Consider the following 21,204-nt stretch of genomic DNA (forward strand, 5'->3'; position numbering starts at 1 on the left):
GGTATGGGTTTAGGTTCTGCTGTGTGTACTGGTGGTTGACTGCCCCCCAGCCCAGAGTGTGCATGGAAAATTGTCTGGCAGCCTCCCTGACAGCAAGCAGTGATAGTGCCCATGAAGGGGACCTTGTTGGGCCCGCCCCTTTCACGGTTATCGCTTCTCGGCCTTTTGGCTAAGATCAAGTGTAGTATCTGTTCTTATCAGTTTAATATCTGATACGTCCCCTATCTGGGGACCATATATTAAATGGATTTTTGAGAACGGGGGCCGATTTCGAAGCTTGCTTCCGTCGCCCTATGCATTGACCCGATATGGCAGTATCTTCGGGTACAGTGCACCACCCCCTTACAGGGTTAAAAAGAAAGATTCCTACTTTCATTGCTACCTGCTTGCTGGCTAGCCAGCTAGCCAGCCCTGTGGGCCTTGCTGCTGCTGCAGCCAAAAAACAAAAGGTGGTGCTGCTGCTGCTTCTGCTGCTTCTGCTTCTGCTTGTGTCTGGCCCCTGTTGGAGCGTCCAGGCACAGGACTTCTGCTGCTGCTGACTAAATGGCCTCCTTAATTGGATCATTTGAGTAGCCAGCACACCTGTGCAGGTAGGGCATGACATGATAGGCAGCTGCCTTGATAGCGGGTGGGTGCTGAATGTTCCTAATTGACAAAATAAGATTAATGCTTATGAAGAAATATAAAATCTCATCCCTTCCCCAATATCGCGCCACACCCCTACCCCTTAATTCCCTGGTTGAACGTGATGGACATATGTCTTTTTTCGACCGTACTAACTATGTAACTATGTAACATAACATGGGGGGGGGGGGGTCTCCTGGCTGTTCACACAGGTGTGTCATTGCTGTACATTGACCATGCATTGCTTCTGTGGTATTGCAAAGGCAAAGACAAATGCTTCCAGCCATCCATTGCACTAATGGATTGGTCATCAGCTGGCTGTCTATGTCCCGCATCAATATAGACCAAAGTACAGAGGGTTAGGCTATGCTATTGTGCACCTACCTGATGCATCAGAAGGTGCGAGGCCCTTGCTAAATTCTGTGCACAGACTTTGAGATCTATACTTTAGACTGTATCTAAACCTGCTCCAACATGGACTGACATTCTGGCCTACTTTCAGCCGATGCGACTTGTCTGTCGCTGAACAGTCGCTTTTTATGTATTCAGCACCTATGTATAATGTTGTAAAAATGCTCTAGAAGCTAAAGTCGCAGAAATGTCACACATATTTGGCCTGCAACTTTCTGTGCGACAAATTCAGACAGGAAAAATCAGTATAAATCCTTAGAAAATTATCCCCCAGTGTCTCCATCTGCTGGCGGTATTGAATAAGCATTGCTGCACTGATGGGGTATGCATTAGACGAAAAAAAAGAAGAAAAAGAAGAATAATACGCCCAGAAAAGAGGCGAAAAGGAGAAAAACGTAAAAAAACGTGAAAAAAAAGTAAGAGGAAGAGAAGGGAAAAAAAGGTGGAAATGGGTTTAAAAGTGATTTCGGCGAGAGAAATATATATATATATATATATATATATATATATATATATATATATACGCGCACACACACACATATATATAAACGTATTCTCCGTTGAGATATTGCAGCCGCTGCTGTGTCCAGGCCCAGGAGCCTTAGCACTGTGCTGTGATGTCACTCAATACCACTGACATCACTAGGTGTAAACAACATCTCTCCTTTGCTGTGTATGTGACTATGGAGCTGTTTGGTGATGTCGTCTATTATGGCCTTCATAGAAGCAACAGGAGATTGTTGCATCCATCTAGAACCCTCAGAACTACAGTGCTATGATGTCACTCACTTCCACAGGCCTTGCAGAGTGTAAACAACAACAACCCAGCTTTGTTGTGTATGTAACCATAGGGATTTGTGATGTCACCTAGAACCTTCACAGCAGCGACAGCTTTATGAGGAGCATCAGCACTGCTCTGCCTGAGCAGAACCATCACCGCCATAGGTTGTCAAATAACCCGGATTTAACCCACACAGGTAAGTCCAATGGGGTGCAGGCATGTCCTCTATGCTTACAGCTTCCCGTGGGTGTTGGTTTGATACCGTTTGGGGACAGCCAAGGAGGCATCTGCAGGCAACAAAGGTAGGTGTGTGCTTGTGTGTGTGTTTCCTATGCAGATCCTAAGCCCAGTGTCACATGCAAGTAGGAGGAGTAAGAAGGGTTCCTGGCAAATCCGGGTTATGGATTGCATTTAAAAAGGCCCCGTGGGAGTGCAATGGGCCCCTGTCTTGCTGCTTAGCAATAATGGTATGGGTTTAGGTTCTGCTGTGTGTACTGGTGGTTGACTGCCCCCCAGCCCAGAGTGTGCATGGAAAATTGTCTGGCAGCCTCCCTGACAGCAAGCAGTGATAGTGCCCATGAAGGGGACCTTGTTGGGCCCGCCCCTTTCACGGTTATCGCTTCTCGGCCTTTTGGCTAAGATCAAGTGTAGTATCTGTTCTTATCAGTTTAATATCTGATACGTCCCCTATCTGGGGACCATATATTAAATGGATTTTTGAGAACGGGGGCCGATTTCGAAGCTTGCTTCCGTCGCCCTATGCATTGACCCGATATGGCAGTATCTTCGGGTACAGTGCACCACCCCCTTACAGGGTTAAAAAGAAAGATTCCTACTTTCATTGCTACCTGCTTGCTGGCTAGCCAGCTAGCCAGCCCTGTGGGCCTTGCTGCTGCTGCAGCCAAAAAACAAAAGGTGGTGCTGCTGCTGCTTCTGCTGCTTCTGCTTCTGCTTGTGTCTGGCCCCTGTTGGAGCGTCCAGGCACAGGACTTCTGCTGCTGCTGACTAAATGGCCTCCTTAATTGGATCATTTGAGTAGCCAGCACACCTGTGCAGGTAGGGCATGACATGATAGGCAGCTGCCTTGATAGCGGGTGGGTGCTGATGTTCCTAATTGACAAAATAAGATTAATGCTTATGAAGAAATATAAAATCTCATCCCTTCCCCAATATCGCGCCACACCCCTACCCCTTAATTCCCTGGTTGAACGTGATGGACATATGTCTTTTTTCGACCGTACTAACTATGTAACTATGTAACATAACATGGGGGGGGGGGGGGGTCTCCTGGCTGTTCACACAGGGTGTGTCATTGCTGTACATTGACCATGCATTGCTTCTGTGGTATTGCAAAGGCAAAGACAAATGCTTCCAGCCATCCATTGCACTAATGGATTGGTCATCAGCTGGCTGTCTATGTCCCGCATCAATATAGACCAAAGTACAGAGGGTTAGGCTATGCTATTGTGCACCTACCTGATGCATCAGAAGGTGCGAGGCCCTTGCTAAATTCAGTGCACAGACTTTGAGATCTATACTTTAGACTGTATCTAAACCTGCTCCAACATGGACTGACATTCTGGCCTACTTTCAGCCGATGCGACTTGTCTGTCGCTGAACAGTCGCTTTTTATGTATTCAGCACCTATGTATAATGTTGTAAAAATGCTCTAGAAGCTAAAGTCGCAGAAATGTCACACATATTTGGCCTGCAACTTTCTGTGCGACAAATTCAGACAGGAAAAATCAGTATAAATCCTTAGAAAATTATCCCCCAGTGTCTCCATCTGCTGGCGGTATTGAATAAGCATTGCTGCACTGATGGGGTATGCATTAGACGAAAAAAAAGAAGAAAAAGAAGAATAATACGCCCAGAAAAAGAGGCGAAAAGGAGAAAAACGTAAAAAAACGTGAAAAAAAAAGTAAGAGGAAGAGAAGGGAAAAAAAGGTGGAAATGGTTTAAAAGTGATTTCGGCGGAGAAATATATATATATATATATATATATATATATATATATATATACGCGCACACACACACATATATATAAACGTATTCTCCGTTGAGATATTGCAGCCGCTGCTGTGTCCAGGGCCCAGGAGCCTTAGCACTGTGCTGTGATGTCACTCAATACCACTGACATCACTAGGTGTAAACAACATCTCTCCTTTGCTGTGTATGTGACTATGGAGCTGTTTGGTGATGTCGTCTATTATGGCCTTCATAGAAGCAACAGGAGATTGTTGCATCCATCTAGAACCCTCAGAACTACAGTGCTATGATGTCACTCACTTCCACAGCCTTGCAGAGTGTAAACAACAACAACCCAGCTTGTTGTGTATGTAACCATAGGGATTTGTGATGTCACCTAGAACCTTCACAGCAGCGACAGCTTTATGAGGAGCATCAGCACTGCTCTGCCTGAGCAGAACCATCACCGCCATAGGTTGTCAAATAACCCGGATTTTAACCCACACAGGTAAGTCCAATGGGGTGCAGGCATGTCCTCTATGCTTACAGCTTCCCGTGGGTGTTGGTTTGATACCGTTTGGGGGACAGCCAAGGGAGGCATCTGCAGGCAACAAAGGTAGGTGTGTGCTTGTGTGTGTGTTTCCTATGCAGATCCTAAGCGCCAGTGTCACATGCAAGTAGGAGGAGTAAGACAGGGTTCCTGGCAAATCCGGGTTATGGATTGCATTTAAAAAAGGCCCCGTGGGAGTGCAATGGGCCCCTGTCTTGCTGCTTAGCAATAATTGGTATGGTTTAGGTTCTGCTGTGTGTACTGGTGGTTGACTGCCCCCCAGCCCAGAGTGTGCATGGAAAATTGGTCTGGGCAGCCTCCCTGACAGCAAGCAGTGATAGTGCCCATGAAGGGGACCTTGTTGGGCCCGCCCCTTTCACGGTTATCGCTTCTCGGCCTTTTGGCTAAGATCAAGTGTAGTATCTGTTCTTATCAGTTTAATATCTGATACGTCCCCTATCTGGGGACCATATATTAAATGGATTTTTGAGAACGGGGGCCGATTTCGAAGCTTGCTTCCGTCGCCCTATGCATTGGACCCGATATGGCAGTATCTTCGGGTACAGTGCACCACCCCCTTACAGGGTTTAAAAAGAAAGATTCCTACTTTCATTGCTACCTGCTTGCTGGCTAGCCAGCTAGCCAGCCCCTGTGGGCCTTGCTGCTGCTGCAGCCAAAAAACAAAAGGTGGTGCTGCTGCTGCTTCTGCTGCTTCTGCTTCTGCTTGTGTCTGGCCCCTGTTGGAGCGTCCAGGCACAGGACTTCTGCTGCTGCTGACTATCCTTAATTGGATCATTTGAGTAGCCAGCACACCTGTGCAGGTAGGGCATGACATGATAGGCAGCTGCCTTGATAGCGGGTGGGTGCTGAATGTTCCTAATTGACAAAATAAGATTAATGCTTATGAAGAAATATAAAATCTCATCCCTTCCCCAATATCGCGCCACACCCCTACCCCTTAATTCCCTGGTTGAACGTGATGGACATATGTCTTTTTTCGACCGTACTAACTATGTAACTATGTAACATAACATGGGGGGGGGGGGTCTCCTGGCTGTTCACACAGGTGTGTCATTGCTGTACATTGACCATGCATTGCTTCTGTGGTATTGCAAAGGCAAAGACAAATGCTTCCAGCCATCCATTGCACTAATGGATTGGTCATCAGCTGGCTGTCTATGTCCCGCATCAATATAGACCAAAGTACAGAGGGTTAGGCTATGCTATTGTGCACCTACCTGATGCATCAGAAGGTGCGAGGCCCTTGCTAAATTCTGTGCACAGACTTTGAGATCTATACTTTAGACTGTATCTAAACCTGCTCCAACATGGACTGACATTCTGGCCTACTTTCAGCCGATGCGACTTGTCTGTCGCTGAACAGTCGCTTTTTATGTATTCAGCACCTATGTATAATGTTGTAAAAATGCTCTAGAAGCTAAAGTCGCAGAAATGTCACACATATTTGGCCTGCAACTTTCTGTGCGACAAATTCAGACAGGAAAAATCAGTATAAATCCTTAGAAAATTATCCCCCAGTGTCTCCATCTGCTGGCGGTATTGAATAAGCATTGCTGCACTGATGGGGTATGCATTAGACGAAAAAAAAGAAGAAAAAGAAGAATAATACGCCCAGAAAAGAGGCGAAAAGGAGAAAAACGTAAAAAAACGTGAAAAAAAAGTAAGAGGAAGAGAAGGGAAAAAAAGGTGGAAATGGGTTTAAAAGTGATTTCGGCGGAGAAATATATATATATATATATATATATATATATATATATATATATACGCGCACACACACACATATATATAAACGTATTCTCCGTTGAGATATTGCAGCCGCTGCTGTGTCCAGGCCCAGGAGCCTTAGCACTGTGCTGTGATGTCACTCAATACCACTGACATCACTAGGTGTAAACAACATCTCTCCTTTGCTGTGTATGTGACTATGGAGCTGTTTGGTGATGTCGTCTATTATGGCCTTCATAGAAGCAACAGGAGATTGTTGCATCCATCTAGAACCCTCAGAACTACAGTGCTATGATGTCACTCACTTCCACAGGCCTTGCAGAGTGTAAACAACAACAACCCAGCTTTGTTGTGTATGTAACCATAGGGATTTGTGATGTCACCTAGAACCTTCACAGCAGCGACAGCTTTATGAGGAGCATCAGCACTGCTCTGCCTGAGCAGAACCATCACCGCCATAGGTTGTCAAATAACCCGGATTTAACCCACACAGGTAAGTCCAATGGGGTGCAGGCATGTCCTCTATGCTTACAGCTTCCCGTGGGTGTTGGTTTGATACCGTTTGGGGACAGCCAAGGAGGCATCTGCAGGCAACAAAGGTAGGTGTGTGCTTGTGTGTGTGTTTCCTATGCAGATCCTAAGCCCAGTGTCACATGCAAGTAGGAGGAGTAAGAAGGGTTCCTGGCAAATCCGGGTTATGGATTGCATTTAAAAAGGCCCCGTGGGAGTGCAATGGGCCCCTGTCTTGCTGCTTAGCAATAATGGTATGGGTTTAGGTTCTGCTGTGTGTACTGGTGGTTGACTGCCCCCCAGCCCAGAGTGTGCATGGAAAATTGTCTGGCAGCCTCCCTGACAGCAAGCAGTGATAGTGCCCATGAAGGGGACCTTGTTGGGCCCGCCCCTTTCACGGTTATCGCTTCTCGGCCTTTTGGCTAAGATCAAGTGTAGTATCTGTTCTTATCAGTTTAATATCTGATACGTCCCCTATCTGGGGACCATATATTAAATGGATTTTTGAGAACGGGGGCCGATTTCGAAGCTTGCTTCCGTCGCCCTATGCATTGACCCGATATGGCAGTATCTTCGGGTACAGTGCACCACCCCCTTACAGGGTTAAAAAGAAAGATTCCTACTTTCATTGCTACCTGCTTGCTGGCTAGCCAGCTAGCCAGCCCTGTGGGCCTTGCTGCTGCTGCAGCCAAAAAACAAAAGGTGGTGCTGCTGCTGCTTCTGCTGCTTCTGCTTCTGCTTGTGTCTGGCCCCTGTTGGAGCGTCCAGGCACAGGACTTCTGCTGCTGCTGACTAAATGGCCTCCTTAATTGGATCATTTGAGTAGCCAGCACACCTGTGCAGGTAGGGCATGACATGATAGGCAGCTGCCTTGATAGCGGGTGGGTGCTGAATGTTCCTAATTGACAAAATAAGATTAATGCTTATGAAGAAATATAAAATCTCATCCCTTCCCCAATATCGCGCCACACCCCTACCCCTTAATTCCCTGGTTGAACGTGATGGACATATGTCTTTTTTCGACCGTACTAACTATGTAACTATGTAACATAACATGGGGGGGGGGGGTCTCCTGGCTGTTCACACAGGTGTGTCATTGCTGTACATTGACCATGCATTGCTTCTGTGGTATTGCAAAGGCAAAGACAAATGCTTCCAGCCATCCATTGCACTAATGGATTGGTCATCAGCTGGCTGTCTATGTCCCGCATCAATATAGACCAAAGTACAGAGGGTTAGGCTATGCTATTGTGCACCTACCTGATGCATCAGAAGGTGCGAGGCCCTTGCTAAATTCTGTGCACAGACTTTGAGATCTATACTTTAGACTGTATCTAAACCTGCTCCAACATGGACTGACATTCTGGCCTACTTTCAGCCGATGCGACTTGTCTGTCGCTGAACAGTCGCTTTTTATGTATTCAGCACCTATGTATAATGTTGTAAAAATGCTCTAGAAGCTAAAGTCGCAGAAATGTCACACATATTTGGCCTGCAACTTTCTGTGCGACAAATTCAGACAGGAAAAATCAGTATAAATCCTTAGAAAATTATCCCCCAGTGTCTCCATCTGCTGGCGGTATTGAATAAGCATTGCTGCACTGATGGGGTATGCATTAGACGAAAAAAAAGAAGAAAAAGAAGAATAATACGCCCAGAAAAGAGGCGAAAAGGAGAAAAACGTAAAAAAACGTGAAAAAAAAGTAAGAGGAAGAGAAGGGAAAAAAAGGTGGAAATGGGTTTAAAAGTGATTTCGGCGGAGAAATATATATATATATATATATATATATATATATATATATATATATATACGCGCACACACACACATATATATAAACGTATTCTCCGTTGAGATATTGCAGCCGCTGCTGTGTCCAGGCCCAGGAGCCTTAGCACTGTGCTGTGATGTCACTCAATACCACTGACATCACTAGGTGTAAACAACATCTCTCCTTTGCTGTGTATGTGACTATGGAGCTGTTTGGTGATGTCGTCTATTATGGCCTTCATAGAAGCAACAGGAGATTGTTGCATCCATCTAGAACCCTCAGAACTACAGTGCTATGATGTCACTCACTTCCACAGGCCTTGCAGAGTGTAAACAACAACAACCCAGCTTTGTTGTGTATGTAACCATAGGGATTTGTGATGTCACCTAGAACCTTCACACAGCAGCGACAGCTTTATGAGGAGCATCAGCACTGCTCTGCCTGAGCAGAACCATCACCGCCATAGGTTGTCAAATAACCCGGATTTAACCCACACAGGTAAGTCCAATGGGGTGCAGGCATGTCCTCTATGCTTACAGCTTCCCGTGGGTGTTGGTTTGATACCGTTTGGGGACAGCCAAGGAGGCATCTGCAGGCAACAAAGGTAGGTGTGTGCTTGTGTGTGTGTTTCCTATGCAGATCCTAAGCCCAGTGTCACATGCAAGTAGGAGGAGTAAGAAGGGTTCCTGGCAAATCCGGGTTATGGATTGCATTTAAAAAGGCCCCGTGGGAGTGCAATGGGCCCCTGTCTTGCTGCTTAGCAATAATGGTATGGGTTTAGGTTCTGCTGTGTGTACTGGTGGTTGACTGCCCCCCAGCCCAGAGTGTGCATGGAAAATTGTCTGGCAGCCTCCCTGACAGCAAGCAGTGATAGTGCCCATGAAGGGGACCTTGTTGGGCCCGCCCCTTTCACGGTTATCGCTTCTCGGCCTTTTGGCTAAGATCAAGTGTAGTATCTGTTCTTATCAGTTTAATATCTGATACGTCCCCTATCTGGGGACCATATATTAAATGGATTTTTGAGAACGGGGGCCGATTTCGAAGCTTGCTTCCGTCGCCCTATGCATTGACCCGATATGGCAGTATCTTCGGGTACAGTGCACCACCCCCTTACAGGGTTAAAAAGAAAGATTCCTACTTTCATTGCTACCTGCTTGCTGGCTAGCCAGCTAGCCAGCCCTGTGGGCCTTGCTGCTGCTGCAGCCAAAAAACAAAAGGTGGTGCTGCTGCTGCTTCTGCTGCTTCTGCTTCTGCTTGTGTCTGGCCCCTGTTGGAGCGTCCAGGCACAGGACTTCTGCTGCTGCTGACTAAATGGCCTCCTTAATTGGATCATTTGAGTAGCCAGCACACCTGTGCAGGTAGGGCATGACATGATAGGCAGCTGCCTTGATAGCGGGTGGGTGCTGAATGTTCCTAATTGACAAAATAAGATTAATGCTTATGAAGAAATATAAAATCTCATCCCTTCCCCAATATCGCGCCACACCCCTACCCCTTAATTCCCTGGTTGAACGTGATGGACATATGTCTTTTTTCGACCGTACTAACTATGTAACTATGTAACATAACATGGGGGGGGGGGGTCTCCTGGCTGTTCACACAGGTGTGTCATTGCTGTACATTGACCATGCATTGCTTCTGTGGTATTGCAAAGGCAAAGACAAATGCTTCCAGCCATCCATTGCACTAATGGATTGGTCATCAGCTGGCTGTCTATGTCCCGCATCAATATAGACCAAAGTACAGAGGGTTAGGCTATGCTATTGTGCACCTACCTGATGCATCAGAAGGTGCGAGGCCCTTGCTAAATTCTGTGCACAGACTTTGAGATCTATACTTTAGACTGTATCTAAACCTGCTCCAACATGGACTGACATTCTGGCCTACTTTCAGCCGATGCGACTTGTCTGTCGCTGAACAGTCGCTTTTTATGTATTCAGCACCTATGTATAATGTTGTAAAAATGCTCTAGAAGCTAAAGTCGCAGAAATGTCACACATATTTGGCCTGCAACTTTCTGTGCGACAAATTCAGACAGGAAAAATCAGTATAAATCCTTAGAAAATTATCCCCCAGTGTCTCCATCTGCTGGCGGTATTGAATAAGCATTGCTGCACTGATGGGGTATGCATTAGACGAAAAAAAAGAAGAAAAAGAAGAATAATACGCCCAGAAAAGAGGCGAAAAGGAGAAAAACGTAAAAAAACGTGAAAAAAAAGTAAGAGGAAGAGAAGGGAAAAAAAGGTGGAAATGGGTTTAAAAGTGATTTCGGCGGAGAAATATATATATATATATATATATATATATATATATATATATATATATACGCGCACACACACACATATATATAAACGTATTCTCCGTTGAGATATTGCAGCCGCTGCTGTGTCCAGGCCCAGGAGCCTTAGCACTGTGCTGTGATGTCACTCAATACCACTGACATCACTAGGTGTAAACAACATCTCTCCTTTGCTGTGTATGTGACTATGGAGCTGTTTGGTGATGTCGTCTATTATGGCCTTCATAGAAGCAACAGGAGATTGTTGCATCCATCTAGAACCCTCAGAACTACAGTGCTATGATGTCACTCACTTCCACAGGCCTTGCAGAGTGTAAACAACAACAACCCAGCTTTGTTGTGTATGTAACCATAGGGATTTGTGATGTCACCTAGAACCTTCACAGCAGCGACAGCTTTATGAGGAGCATCAGCACTGCTCTGCCTGAGCAGAACCATCACCGCCATAGGTTGTCAAATAACCCGGATTTAACCCACACAGGTAAGTCCAATGGGGTGCAGGCATGTCCTCTATGCTTACAGCTTCCCGTGGGTGTTGGTTTGATACCGTTTGGGGACAGCCAAGGAGGCATCTGCAGGCAACAAAGGTAGGTGTGTGCTTGTGTGTGTGTTTCCTATGCAGATCCTAAGCCCAGTGTCACATGCAAGTAGGAGGAGTAAGAAGGGTTCCTGGCAAATCCGGGTTATGGATTGCATTTAAAAAGGCCCCGTGGGAGTGCAATGGGCCCCTGTCTTGCTGCTTAGCAATAATGGTATGGGTTTAGGTTCTGCTGTGTGTACTGGTGGTTGACTGCCCCCCAGCCCAGAGTGTGCATGGAAAATTGTCTGGCAGCCTCCCTGACAGCAAGCAGTGATTGATAGTGCCCATGAAGGGGACCTTGTTGGGCCCGCCCCTTTCACGGTTATCGCTTCTCGGCCTTTTGGCTAAGATCAAGTGTAGTATCTGTTCTTATCAGTTTAATATCTGATACGTCCCCTATCTGGGGGACCATATATTAAATGGATTTTTGAGAACGGGGGTCCGATTTCGAAGCTTGCTTCCGTCGCCCTATGCATTGACCCGATATGGCAGTATCTTCGGGTACAGTGCACCACCCCCTTACAGGGTTAAAAAGAAAGATTCCTACTTTCATTGCTACCTGCTTGCTGGCTAGCCAGCTAGCCAGCCCTGTGGGCCTTTGCTGCTGCTGCAGCCAAAAAACAAAAGGTTGGTGCTGCTGCTGCTTCTGCTGCTTCTGCTTCTGCTTGTGTCTGGCCCCTGTTGGAGCGTCCAGGCACAGGACTTCTGCTGCTGCTGACTAAATGGCCTCCTTAATTGGATCATTTGAGTAGCCAGCACACCTGTGCAGGTAGGGCATGACATGATAGGCAGCTGCCTTGATAGCGGGTGGGTGCTGAATGTTCCTAATTGACAAAATAAGATTAATGCTTATGAAGAAATATAAAATCTCATCCCTTCCCCAATATCGCGCCACACCCCTACCCCTTAATTCCTGGTTGAACGTGATGACATATGTCTTTTTTCGACCTGTACTAACTATGTAACTATGTAACATAACATGGGGGGGGGGGGTCTCCTGGCTGTTCACACAGGTGTGTCATTGCTGTACAGACCATGCATTGCTTCTGTGGTATTGCAAAGGCAAAGACAAATGCTTCCAGCCATCCATTGCACTAATGGATTGGTCATCAGCTGGCTGTCTATGTCCCGCATCAATATAGACCAAAGTACAGAGGGTTAGGCTATGCTATTGTGCACCTACCTGATGCATCAGAAGGTGCGAGGCCCTTGCTAAATTCTGTGCACAGACTTTGAGATCTATACTTTAGACTGTATCTAAACCTGCTCCAACATGGACTGACATTCTGGCCTACTTTCAGCCGATGCGACTTGTCTGTCGCTGAACAGTCGCTTTTTATGTATTCAGCACCTATGTATAATGTTGTAAAAATGCTCTAGAAGCTAAAGTCGCAGAAATGTCACACATATTTGGCCTGCAACTTTCTGTGCGACAAATTCAGACAGGAAAAATCAGTATAAATCCTTAGAAAATTATCCCCCAGTGTCTCCATCTGCTGGCGGTATTGAATAAGCATTGCTGCACTGATGGGGTATGCATTAGACGAAAAAAAAGAAGAAAAAGAAGAATAATACGCCCAGAAAAGAGGCGAAAAGGAGAAAAACGTAAAAAAACGTGAAAAAAAAGTAAGAGGAAGAGAAGGGAAAAAAAGGTGGAAATGGGTTTAAAAGTGATTTCGGCGGAGAAATATATATATATATATATATATATATATATATATATATATATATATACGCGCACACACACACATATATATAAACGTATTCTCCGTTGAGATATTGCAGCCGCTGCTGTGTCCAGGCCCAGGAGCCTTAGCACTGTGCTGTGATGTCACTCAATACCACTGACATCACTAGGTGTAAACAACATCTCTCCTTTGCTGTGTATGTGACTATGGAGCTGTTTGGTGATGTCGTCTATTATGGCCTTCATAGAAGCAACAGGAGATTGTTGCATCCATCTAGAACCCTCAGAACTACAGTGCTATGATGTCACTCACTTCCACAGGCCTTGCAGAGTGTAAACAACAACAACCCAGCTTTGTTGTGTATGTAACCATAGGGATTTGTGATGTCACCTAGAACCTTCACAGCAGCGACAGCTTTATGAGGAGCATCAGCACTGCTCTGCCTGAGCAGAACCATCACCGCCATAGGTTGTCAAATAACCCGGATTTAACCCACACAGGTAAGTCCAATGGGGTGCAGGCATGTCCTCTATGCTTACAGCTTCCCGTGGGTGTTGGTTTGATACCGTTTGGGGACAGCCAAGGAGGCATCTGCAGGCAACAAAGGTAGGTGTGTGCTTGTGTGTGTGTTTCCTATGCAGATCCTAAGCCCAGTGTCACATGCAAGTAGGAGGAGTAAGAAGGGTTCCTGGCAAATCCGGGTTATGGATTGCATTTAAAAAGGCCCCGTGGGAGTGCAATGGGCCCCTGTCTTGCTGCTTAGCAATAATGGTATGGGTTTAGGTTCTGCTGTGTGTACTGGTGGTTGACTGCCCCCCAGCCCAGAGTGTGCATGGAAAATTGTCTGGCAGCCTCCCTGACAGCAAGCAGTGATAGTGCCCATGAAGGGGACCTTGTTGGGCCCGCCCCTTTCACGGTTATCGCTTCTCGGCCTTTTGGCTAAGATCAAGTGTAGTATCTGTTCTTATCAGTTTAATATCTGATACGTCCCCTATCTGGGGACCATATATTAAATGGATTTTTGAGAACGGGGGCCGATTTCGAAGCTTGCTTCCGTCGCCCTATGCATTGACCCGATATGGCAGTATCTTCGGGTACAGTGCACCACCCCCTTACAGGGTTAAAAAGAAAGATTCCTACTTTCATTGCTACCTGCTTGCTGGCTAGCCAGCTAGCCAGCCCTGTGGGCCTTGCTGCTGCTGCAGCCAAAAAACAAAAGGTGGTGCTGCTGCTGCTTCTGCTGCTTCTGCTTCTGCTTGTGTCTGGCCCCTGTTGGAGCGTCCAGGCACAGGACTTCTGCTGCTGCTGACTAAATGGCCTCCTTAATTGGATCATTTGAGTAGCCAGCACACCTGTGCAGGTAGGGCATGACATGATAGGCAGCTGCCTTGATAGCGGGTGGGTGCTGAATGTTCCTAATTGACAAAATAAGATTAATGCTTATGAAGAAATATAAAATCTCATCCCTTCCCCAATATCGCGCCACACCCCTACCCCTTAATTCCCTGGTTGAACGTGATGGACATATGTCTTTTTTCGACCGTACTAACTATGTAACTATGTAACATAACATGGGGGGGGGGGGTCTCCTGGCTGTTCACACAGGTGTGTCATTGCTGTACATTGACCATGCATTGCTTCTGTGGTATTGCAAAGGCAAAGACAAATGCTTCCAGCCATCCATTGCACTAATGGATTGGTCATCAGCTGGCTGTCTATGTCCCGCATCAATATAGACCAAAGTACAGAGGGTTAGGCTATGCTATTGTGCACCTACCTGATGCATCAGAAGGTGCGAGGCCCTTGCTAAATTCTGTGCACAGACTTTGAGATCTATACTTTAGACTGTATCTAAACCTGCTCCAACATGGACTGACATTCTGGCCTACTTTCAGCCGATGCGACTTGTCTGTCGCTGAACAGTCGCTTTTTATGTATTCAGCACCTATGTATAATGTTGTAAAAATGCTCTAGAAGCTAAAGTCGCAGAAATGTCACACATATTTGGCCTGCAACTTTCTGTGCGACAAATTCAGACAGGAAAAATCAGTATAAATCCTTAGAAAATTATCCCCCAGTGTCTCCATCTGCTGGCGGTATTGAATAAGCATTGCTGCACTGATGGGGTATGCATTAGACGAAAAAAAAGAAGAAAAAGAAGAATAATACGCCCAGAAAAGAGGCGAAAAGGAGAAAAACGTAAAAAAACGTGAAAAAAAAGTAAGAGGAAGAGAAGGGAAAAAAAGGTGGAAATGGGTTTAAAAGTGATTTCGGCGGAGAAATATATATATATATATATATATATATATATATATATATATATATATATACGCGCACACACACACATATATATAAACGTATTCTCCGTTGAGATATTGCAGCCGCTGCTGTGTCCAGGCCCAGGAGCCTTAGCACTGTGCTGTGATGTCACTCAATACCACTGACATCACTAGGTGTAAACAACATCTCTCCTTTGCTGTGTATGTGACTATGGAGCTGTTTGGTGATGTCGTCTATTATGGCCTTCATAGAAGCAACAGGAGATTGTTGCATCCATCTAGAACCCTCAGAACTACAGTGCTATGATGTCACTCACTTCCACAGGCCTTGCAGAGTGTAAACAACAACAACCCAGCTTTGTTGTGTATGTAACCATAGGGATTTGTGATGTCACCTAGAACCTTCACAGCAGCGACAGCTTTATGAGGAGCATCAGCACTGCTCTGCCTGAGCAGAACCATCACCGCCATAGGTTGTCAAATAACCCGGATTTAACCCACACAGGTAAGTCCAATGGGGTGCAGGCATGTCCTCTATGCTTACAGCTTCCCGTGGGTGTTGGTTTGATACCGTTTGGGGACAGCCAAGGAGGCATCTGCAGGCAACAAAGGTAGGTGTGTGCTTGTGTGTGTGTTTCCTATGCAGATCCTAAGCCCAGTGTCACATGCAAGTAGGAGGAGTAAGAAGGGTTCCTGGCAAATCCGGGTTATGGATTGCATTTAAAAAGGCCCCGTGGGAGTGCAATGGGCCCCTGTCTTGCTGCTTAGCAATAATGGTATGGGTTTAGGTTCTGCTGTGTGTACTGGTGGTTGACTGCCCCCCAGCCCAGAGTGTGCATGGAAAATTGTCTGGCAGCCTCCCTGACAGCAAGCAGTGATAGTGCCCATGAAGGGGACCTTGTTGGCCCGCCCCTTTCACGGTTATCGCTTCTCGGCCTTTTGGCTAAGATCAAGTGTAGTATCTGTTCTTATCAGTTTAATATCTGATACGTCCCCTATCTGGGGACCATATATTAAATGGATTTTTGAGAACGGGGGCCGATTTCGAAGCTTGCTTCCGTCGCCCTATGCATTGACCCGATATGGCAGTATCTTCGGGTACAGTGCACCACCCCCTTACAGGGTTAAAAAGAAAGATTCCTACTTTCATTGCTACCTGCTTGCTGGCTAGCCAGCTAGCCAGCCCTGTGGGCCTTGCTGCTGCTGCAGCCAAAAAACAAAAGGTGGTGCTGCTGCTGCTTCTGCTGCTTCTGCTTCTGCTTGTGTCTGGCCCCTGTTGGAGCGTCCAGGCACAGGACTTCTGCTGCTGCTGACTAAATGGCCTCCTTAATTGGATCATTTGAGTAGCCAGCACACCTGTGCAGGTAGGGCATGACATGATAGGCAGCTGCCTTGATAGCGGGTGGGTGCTGAATGTTCCTAATTGACAAAATAAGATTAATGCTTATGAAGAAATATAAAATCTCATCCCTTCCCCAATATCGCGCCACACCCCTACCCCTTAATTCCCTGGTTGAACGTGATGGACATATGTCTTTTTTTCGACCGTACTAACTATGTAACTATGTAACATAACCATGGGGGGGGGGGGTCTCCTGGCTGTTCACACAGGTGTGTCATTGCTGTACATTGACCATGCATTGCTTCTGTGGTATTGCAAAGGCAAAGGACAAATGCTTCCAGCCATCCATTGCACTAATGGATTGGTCATCAGCTGGCTGTCTATGTCCCGCATCAATATAGACCAAAGTACAGAGGGTTAGGCTATGCTATTGTGCACCTACCTGATGCATCAGAAGGTGCGAGGCCCTTGCTAAATTCTGTGCACAGACTTTGAGATCTATACTTTAGACTGTATCTAAACCTGCTCCAACATGGACTGACATTCTGGCCTACTTTCAGCCGATGCGACTTGTCTGTCGCTGAACAGTCGCTTTTTATGTATTCAGCACCTATGTATAATGTTGTAAAAATGCTCTAGAAGCTAAAGTCGCAGAAATGTCACACATATTTGGCCTGCAACTTTCTGTGCGACAAATTCAGACAGGAAAAATCAGTATAAATCCTTAGAAAATTATCCCCCAGTGTCTCCATCTGCTGGCGGTATTGAATAAGCATTGCTGCACTGATGGGGTATGCATTAGACGAAAAAAAAAGAAGAAAAAGAAATAATACGCCCAGAAAAGAGGCGAAAAGGAGAAAAACGTAAAAAAACGTGAAAAAAAAGTAAGAGGAAGAGAAGGGAAAAAAAGGTGGAAATGGGTTTAAAAGTGATTTCGGCGGAGAAATATATATATATATATATATATATATATATATATATATATACGCGCACACACACACATATATATAAACGTATTCTCCGTTGAGATATTGCAGCCGCTGCTGTGTCCAGGCCCAGGAGCCTTAGCACTGTGCTGTGATGTCACTCAATACCACTGACATCACTAGGTGTAAACAACATCTCTCCTTTGCTGTGTATGTGACTATGGAGCTGTTTGGTGATGTCGTCTATTATGGCCTTCATAGAAGCAACAGGAGATTGTTGCATCCATCTAGAACCCTCAGAACTACAGTGCTATGATGTCACTCACTTCCACAGGCCTTGCAGAGTGTAAACAACAACAACCCAGCTTTGTTGTGTATGTAACCATAGGGATTTGTGATGTCACCTAGAACCTTCACAGCAGCGACAGCTTTATGAGGAGCATCAGCACTGCTCTGCCTGAGCAGAACCATCACCGCCATAGGTTGTCAAATAACCCGGATTTAACCCACACAGGTAAGTCCAATGGGGTGCAGGCATGTCCTCTATGCTTACAGCTTCCCGTGGGTGTTGGTTTGATACCGTTTGGGGACAGCCAAGGAGGCATCTGCAGGCAACAAAGGTAGGTGTGTGCTTGTGTGTGTGTTTCCTATGCAGATCCTAAGCCCAGTGTCACATGCAAGTAGGAGGAGTAAGAAGGGTTCCTGGCAAATCCGGGTTATGGATTGCATTTAAAAAGGCCCCGTGGGAGTGCAATGGGCCCCTGTCTTGCTGCTTAGCAATAATGGTATGGGTTTAGGTTCTGCTGTGTGTACTGGTGGTTGACTGCCCCCCAGCCCAGAGTGTGCATGGAAAATTGTCTGGCAGCCTCCCTGACAGCAAGCAGTGATAGTGCCCATGAAGGGGACCTTGTTGGGCCCGCCCCTTTCACGGTTATCGCTTCTCGGCCTTTTGGCTAAGATCAAGTGTAGTATCTGTTCTTATCAGTTTAATATCTGATACGTCCCCTATCTGGGGACCATATATTAAATGGATTTTTGAGAACGGGGGCCGATTTCGAAGCTTGCTTCCGTCGCCCTATGCATTGACCCGATATGGCAGTATCTTCGGGTACAGTGCACCACCCCCTTACAGGGTTAAAAAGAAAGATTCCTACTTTCATTGCTACCTGCTTGCTGGCTAGCCAGCTAGCCAGCCCTGTGGGCCTTGCTGCTGCTGCAGCCAAAAAACAAAAGGTGGTGCTGCTGCTGCTTCTGCTGCTTCTGCTTCTGCTTGTGTCTGGCCCCTGTTGGAGCGTCCAGGCACAGGACTTCTGCTGCTGCTGACTAAATGGCCTCCTTAATTGGATCATTTGAGTAGCCAGCACACCTGTGCAGGTAGGGCATGACATGATAGGCAGCTGCCTTGATAGCGGGTGGGTGCTGAATGTTCCTAATTGACAAAATAAGATTAATGCTTATGAAGAAATATAAAATCTCATCCCTTCCCCAATATCGCGCCACACCCCTACCCCTTAATTCCCTGGTTGAACGTGATGGACATATGTCTTTTTTCGACCGTACTAACTATGTAACTATGTAACATAACATGGGGGGGGGGGGTCTCCTGGCTGTTCACACAGGTGTGTCATTGCTGTACATTGACCATGCATTGCTTCTGTGGTATTGCAAAGGCAAAGACAAATGCTTCCAGCCATCCATTGCACTAATGGATTGGTCATCAGCTGGCTGTCTATGTCCCGCATCAATATAGACCAAAGTACAGAGGGTTAGGCTATGCTATTGTGCACCTACCTGATGCATCAGAAGGTGCGAGGCCCTTGCTAAATTCTGTGCACAGACTTTGAGATCTATACTTTAGACTGTATCTAAACCTGCTCCAACATGGACTGACATTCTGGCCTACTTTCAGCCGATGCGACTTGTCTGTCGCTGAACAGTCGCTTTTTATGTATTCAGCACCTATGTATAATGTTGTAAAAATGCTCTAGAAGCTAAAGTCGCAGAAATGTCACACATATTTGGCCTGCAACTTTCTGTGCGACAAATTCAGACAGGAAAAATCAGTATAAATCCTTAGAAAATTATCCCCCAGTGTCTCCATCTGCTGGCGGTATTGAATAAGCATTGCTGCACTGATGGGTATGCATTAGACGAAAAAAAAGAAGAAAAAGAAGAATAATACGCCCAGAAAAGAGGCGAAAAGGAGAAAAAACGTAAAAAAACGTGAAAAAAAAGTAAGAGGAAGAGAAGGGAAAAAAAGGTGGAAATGGGTTAAAAGTGATTTCGGCGGAGAAATATATATATATATATATATATATATATATATATATATATATATATACGCGCACAACACACACATATATATAAACGTATTCTCCGTTGAGATATTGCAGCCGCTGCTGTGTCCAGGCCCAGGAGCCTTAGCACTGTGCTGTGATGTCACTCAATACCACTGACATCACTAGGTGTAAACAACATCTCTCCTTTGCTGTGTATGTGACTATGGAGCTGTTTGGTGATGTCGTCTATTATGGCCTTCATAGAAGCAACAGGAGATTGTTGCATCCATCTAGAACCCTCAGAACTACAGTGCTATGATGTCACTCACTTCCACAGCCCTTGCAGAGTGTAAACAACAACAACCCAGCTTTGTTGTGTATGTAACCATAGGGATTTGTGATGTCACCTAGAACCTTCACAGCAGCGACAGCTTTATGAGGAGCATCAGCACTGCTCTGCCTGAGCAGAACCATCACCGCCATAGGTTGTCAAATAACCCGGATTTAACCCACACAGGTAAGTCCAATGGGGTGCAGGCATGTCCTCTATGCTTACAGCTTCCCGTGGGTGTTGGTTTGATACCGTTTGGGGACAGCCAAGGAGGCATCTGCAGGCAACAAAGGTAGGTGTGTGCTTGTGTGTGTGTTTCCTATGCAGATCCTAAGCCCAGTGTCACATGCAAGTAGGAGGAGTAAGAAGGGTTCCTGGCAAATCCGGGTTATGGATTGCATTTAAAAAGGCCCCGTGGGAGTGCAATGGGCCCCTGTCTTGCTGCTTAGCAATAATGGTATGGGTTTAGGTTCTGCTGTGTGTACTGGTGGTTGACTGCCCCCCAGCCCAGGAGTGTGCATGGAAAATTGTCTGGCAGCCTCCCTGACAGCAAGCAGTGATAGTGCCCATGAAGGGGACCTTGTTGGGCCCGCCCCTTTCACGGTTATCGCTTCTCGGCCTTTTGGCTAAGATCAAGTGTAGTATCTGTTCTTATCAGTTTAATATCTGATACGTCCCCTATCTGGGGACCATATATTAAATGGATTTTTGAGAACGGGGGCCGATTTCGAAGCTTGCTTCCGTCGCCCTATGCATTGACCCGATATGGCAGTATCTTCGGGTACAGTGCACCACCCCCTTACAGGGTTAAAAAGAAAGATTCCTACTTTCATTGCTACCTGCTTGCTGGCTAGCCAGCTAGCCAGCCTGTGGGCCTTGCTGCTGCTGCAGCCAAAAAACAAAAGGTGGTGCTGCTGCTGCTTCTGCTGCTTCTGCTTCTGCTTGTGTCTGGCCCCTGTTGGAGCGTCCAGGCACAGGACTTCTGCTGCTGCTGACTAAATGGCCTCCTTAATTGGATCATTTGAGTAGCCAGCACACCTGTGCAGGTAGGGCATGACATGATAGGCAGCTGCCTTGATAGCGGGTGGGTGCTGAATGTTCCTAATTGACAAAATAAGATT

General features: G+C 46.2%; 10 non-coding genes across 10 annotated transcripts; all 10 read left to right on the forward strand.

Moving 5' to 3' along the window:
- Positions 1-149: 149 nt before the first annotated feature.
- On the forward strand, positions 150-340 carry LOC130337473 (U2 spliceosomal RNA). Its single transcript, XR_008878350.1, has one exon. It is a non-coding gene; the product is annotated as a U2 spliceosomal RNA (small nuclear RNA).
- Positions 341-2,431: 2,091 nt separating this feature from the next.
- LOC130337474 (U2 spliceosomal RNA) lies at positions 2,432-2,622 on the forward strand. Its single transcript, XR_008878351.1, has one exon. It is a non-coding gene; the product is annotated as a U2 spliceosomal RNA (small nuclear RNA).
- Positions 2,623-4,718: 2,096 nt separating this feature from the next.
- On the forward strand, positions 4,719-4,910 carry LOC130337487 (U2 spliceosomal RNA). The gene has a single exon (XR_008878364.1). It is a non-coding gene; the product is annotated as a U2 spliceosomal RNA (small nuclear RNA).
- A 2,082-nt stretch (positions 4,911-6,992) lies between these two features.
- On the forward strand, positions 6,993-7,183 carry LOC130337475 (U2 spliceosomal RNA). Its single transcript, XR_008878352.1, has one exon. It is a non-coding gene; the product is annotated as a U2 spliceosomal RNA (small nuclear RNA).
- A 2,093-nt stretch (positions 7,184-9,276) lies between these two features.
- Positions 9,277-9,467, forward strand: LOC130337477 (U2 spliceosomal RNA). Its single transcript, XR_008878354.1, has one exon. It is a non-coding gene; the product is annotated as a U2 spliceosomal RNA (small nuclear RNA).
- A 2,095-nt stretch (positions 9,468-11,562) lies between these two features.
- LOC130337491 (U2 spliceosomal RNA) lies at positions 11,563-11,755 on the forward strand. Its single transcript, XR_008878368.1, has one exon. It is a non-coding gene; the product is annotated as a U2 spliceosomal RNA (small nuclear RNA).
- A 2,090-nt stretch (positions 11,756-13,845) lies between these two features.
- On the forward strand, positions 13,846-14,036 carry LOC130337478 (U2 spliceosomal RNA). The gene has a single exon (XR_008878355.1). It is a non-coding gene; the product is annotated as a U2 spliceosomal RNA (small nuclear RNA).
- A 2,092-nt stretch (positions 14,037-16,128) lies between these two features.
- On the forward strand, positions 16,129-16,319 carry LOC130337479 (U2 spliceosomal RNA). Its single transcript, XR_008878356.1, has one exon. It is a non-coding gene; the product is annotated as a U2 spliceosomal RNA (small nuclear RNA).
- A 2,087-nt stretch (positions 16,320-18,406) lies between these two features.
- LOC130337480 (U2 spliceosomal RNA) lies at positions 18,407-18,597 on the forward strand. The gene has a single exon (XR_008878357.1). It is a non-coding gene; the product is annotated as a U2 spliceosomal RNA (small nuclear RNA).
- Positions 18,598-20,689: 2,092 nt separating this feature from the next.
- LOC130337482 (U2 spliceosomal RNA) lies at positions 20,690-20,880 on the forward strand. Its single transcript, XR_008878358.1, has one exon. It is a non-coding gene; the product is annotated as a U2 spliceosomal RNA (small nuclear RNA).
- Positions 20,881-21,204: the final 324 nt, after the last annotated feature.

This window comes from Hyla sarda, unplaced genomic scaffold (assembly GCF_029499605.1).
Source record: "Hyla sarda isolate aHylSar1 unplaced genomic scaffold, aHylSar1.hap1 scaffold_497, whole genome shotgun sequence".
Lineage (NCBI taxonomy): Eukaryota > Metazoa > Chordata > Amphibia > Anura > Hylidae > Hyla > Hyla sarda.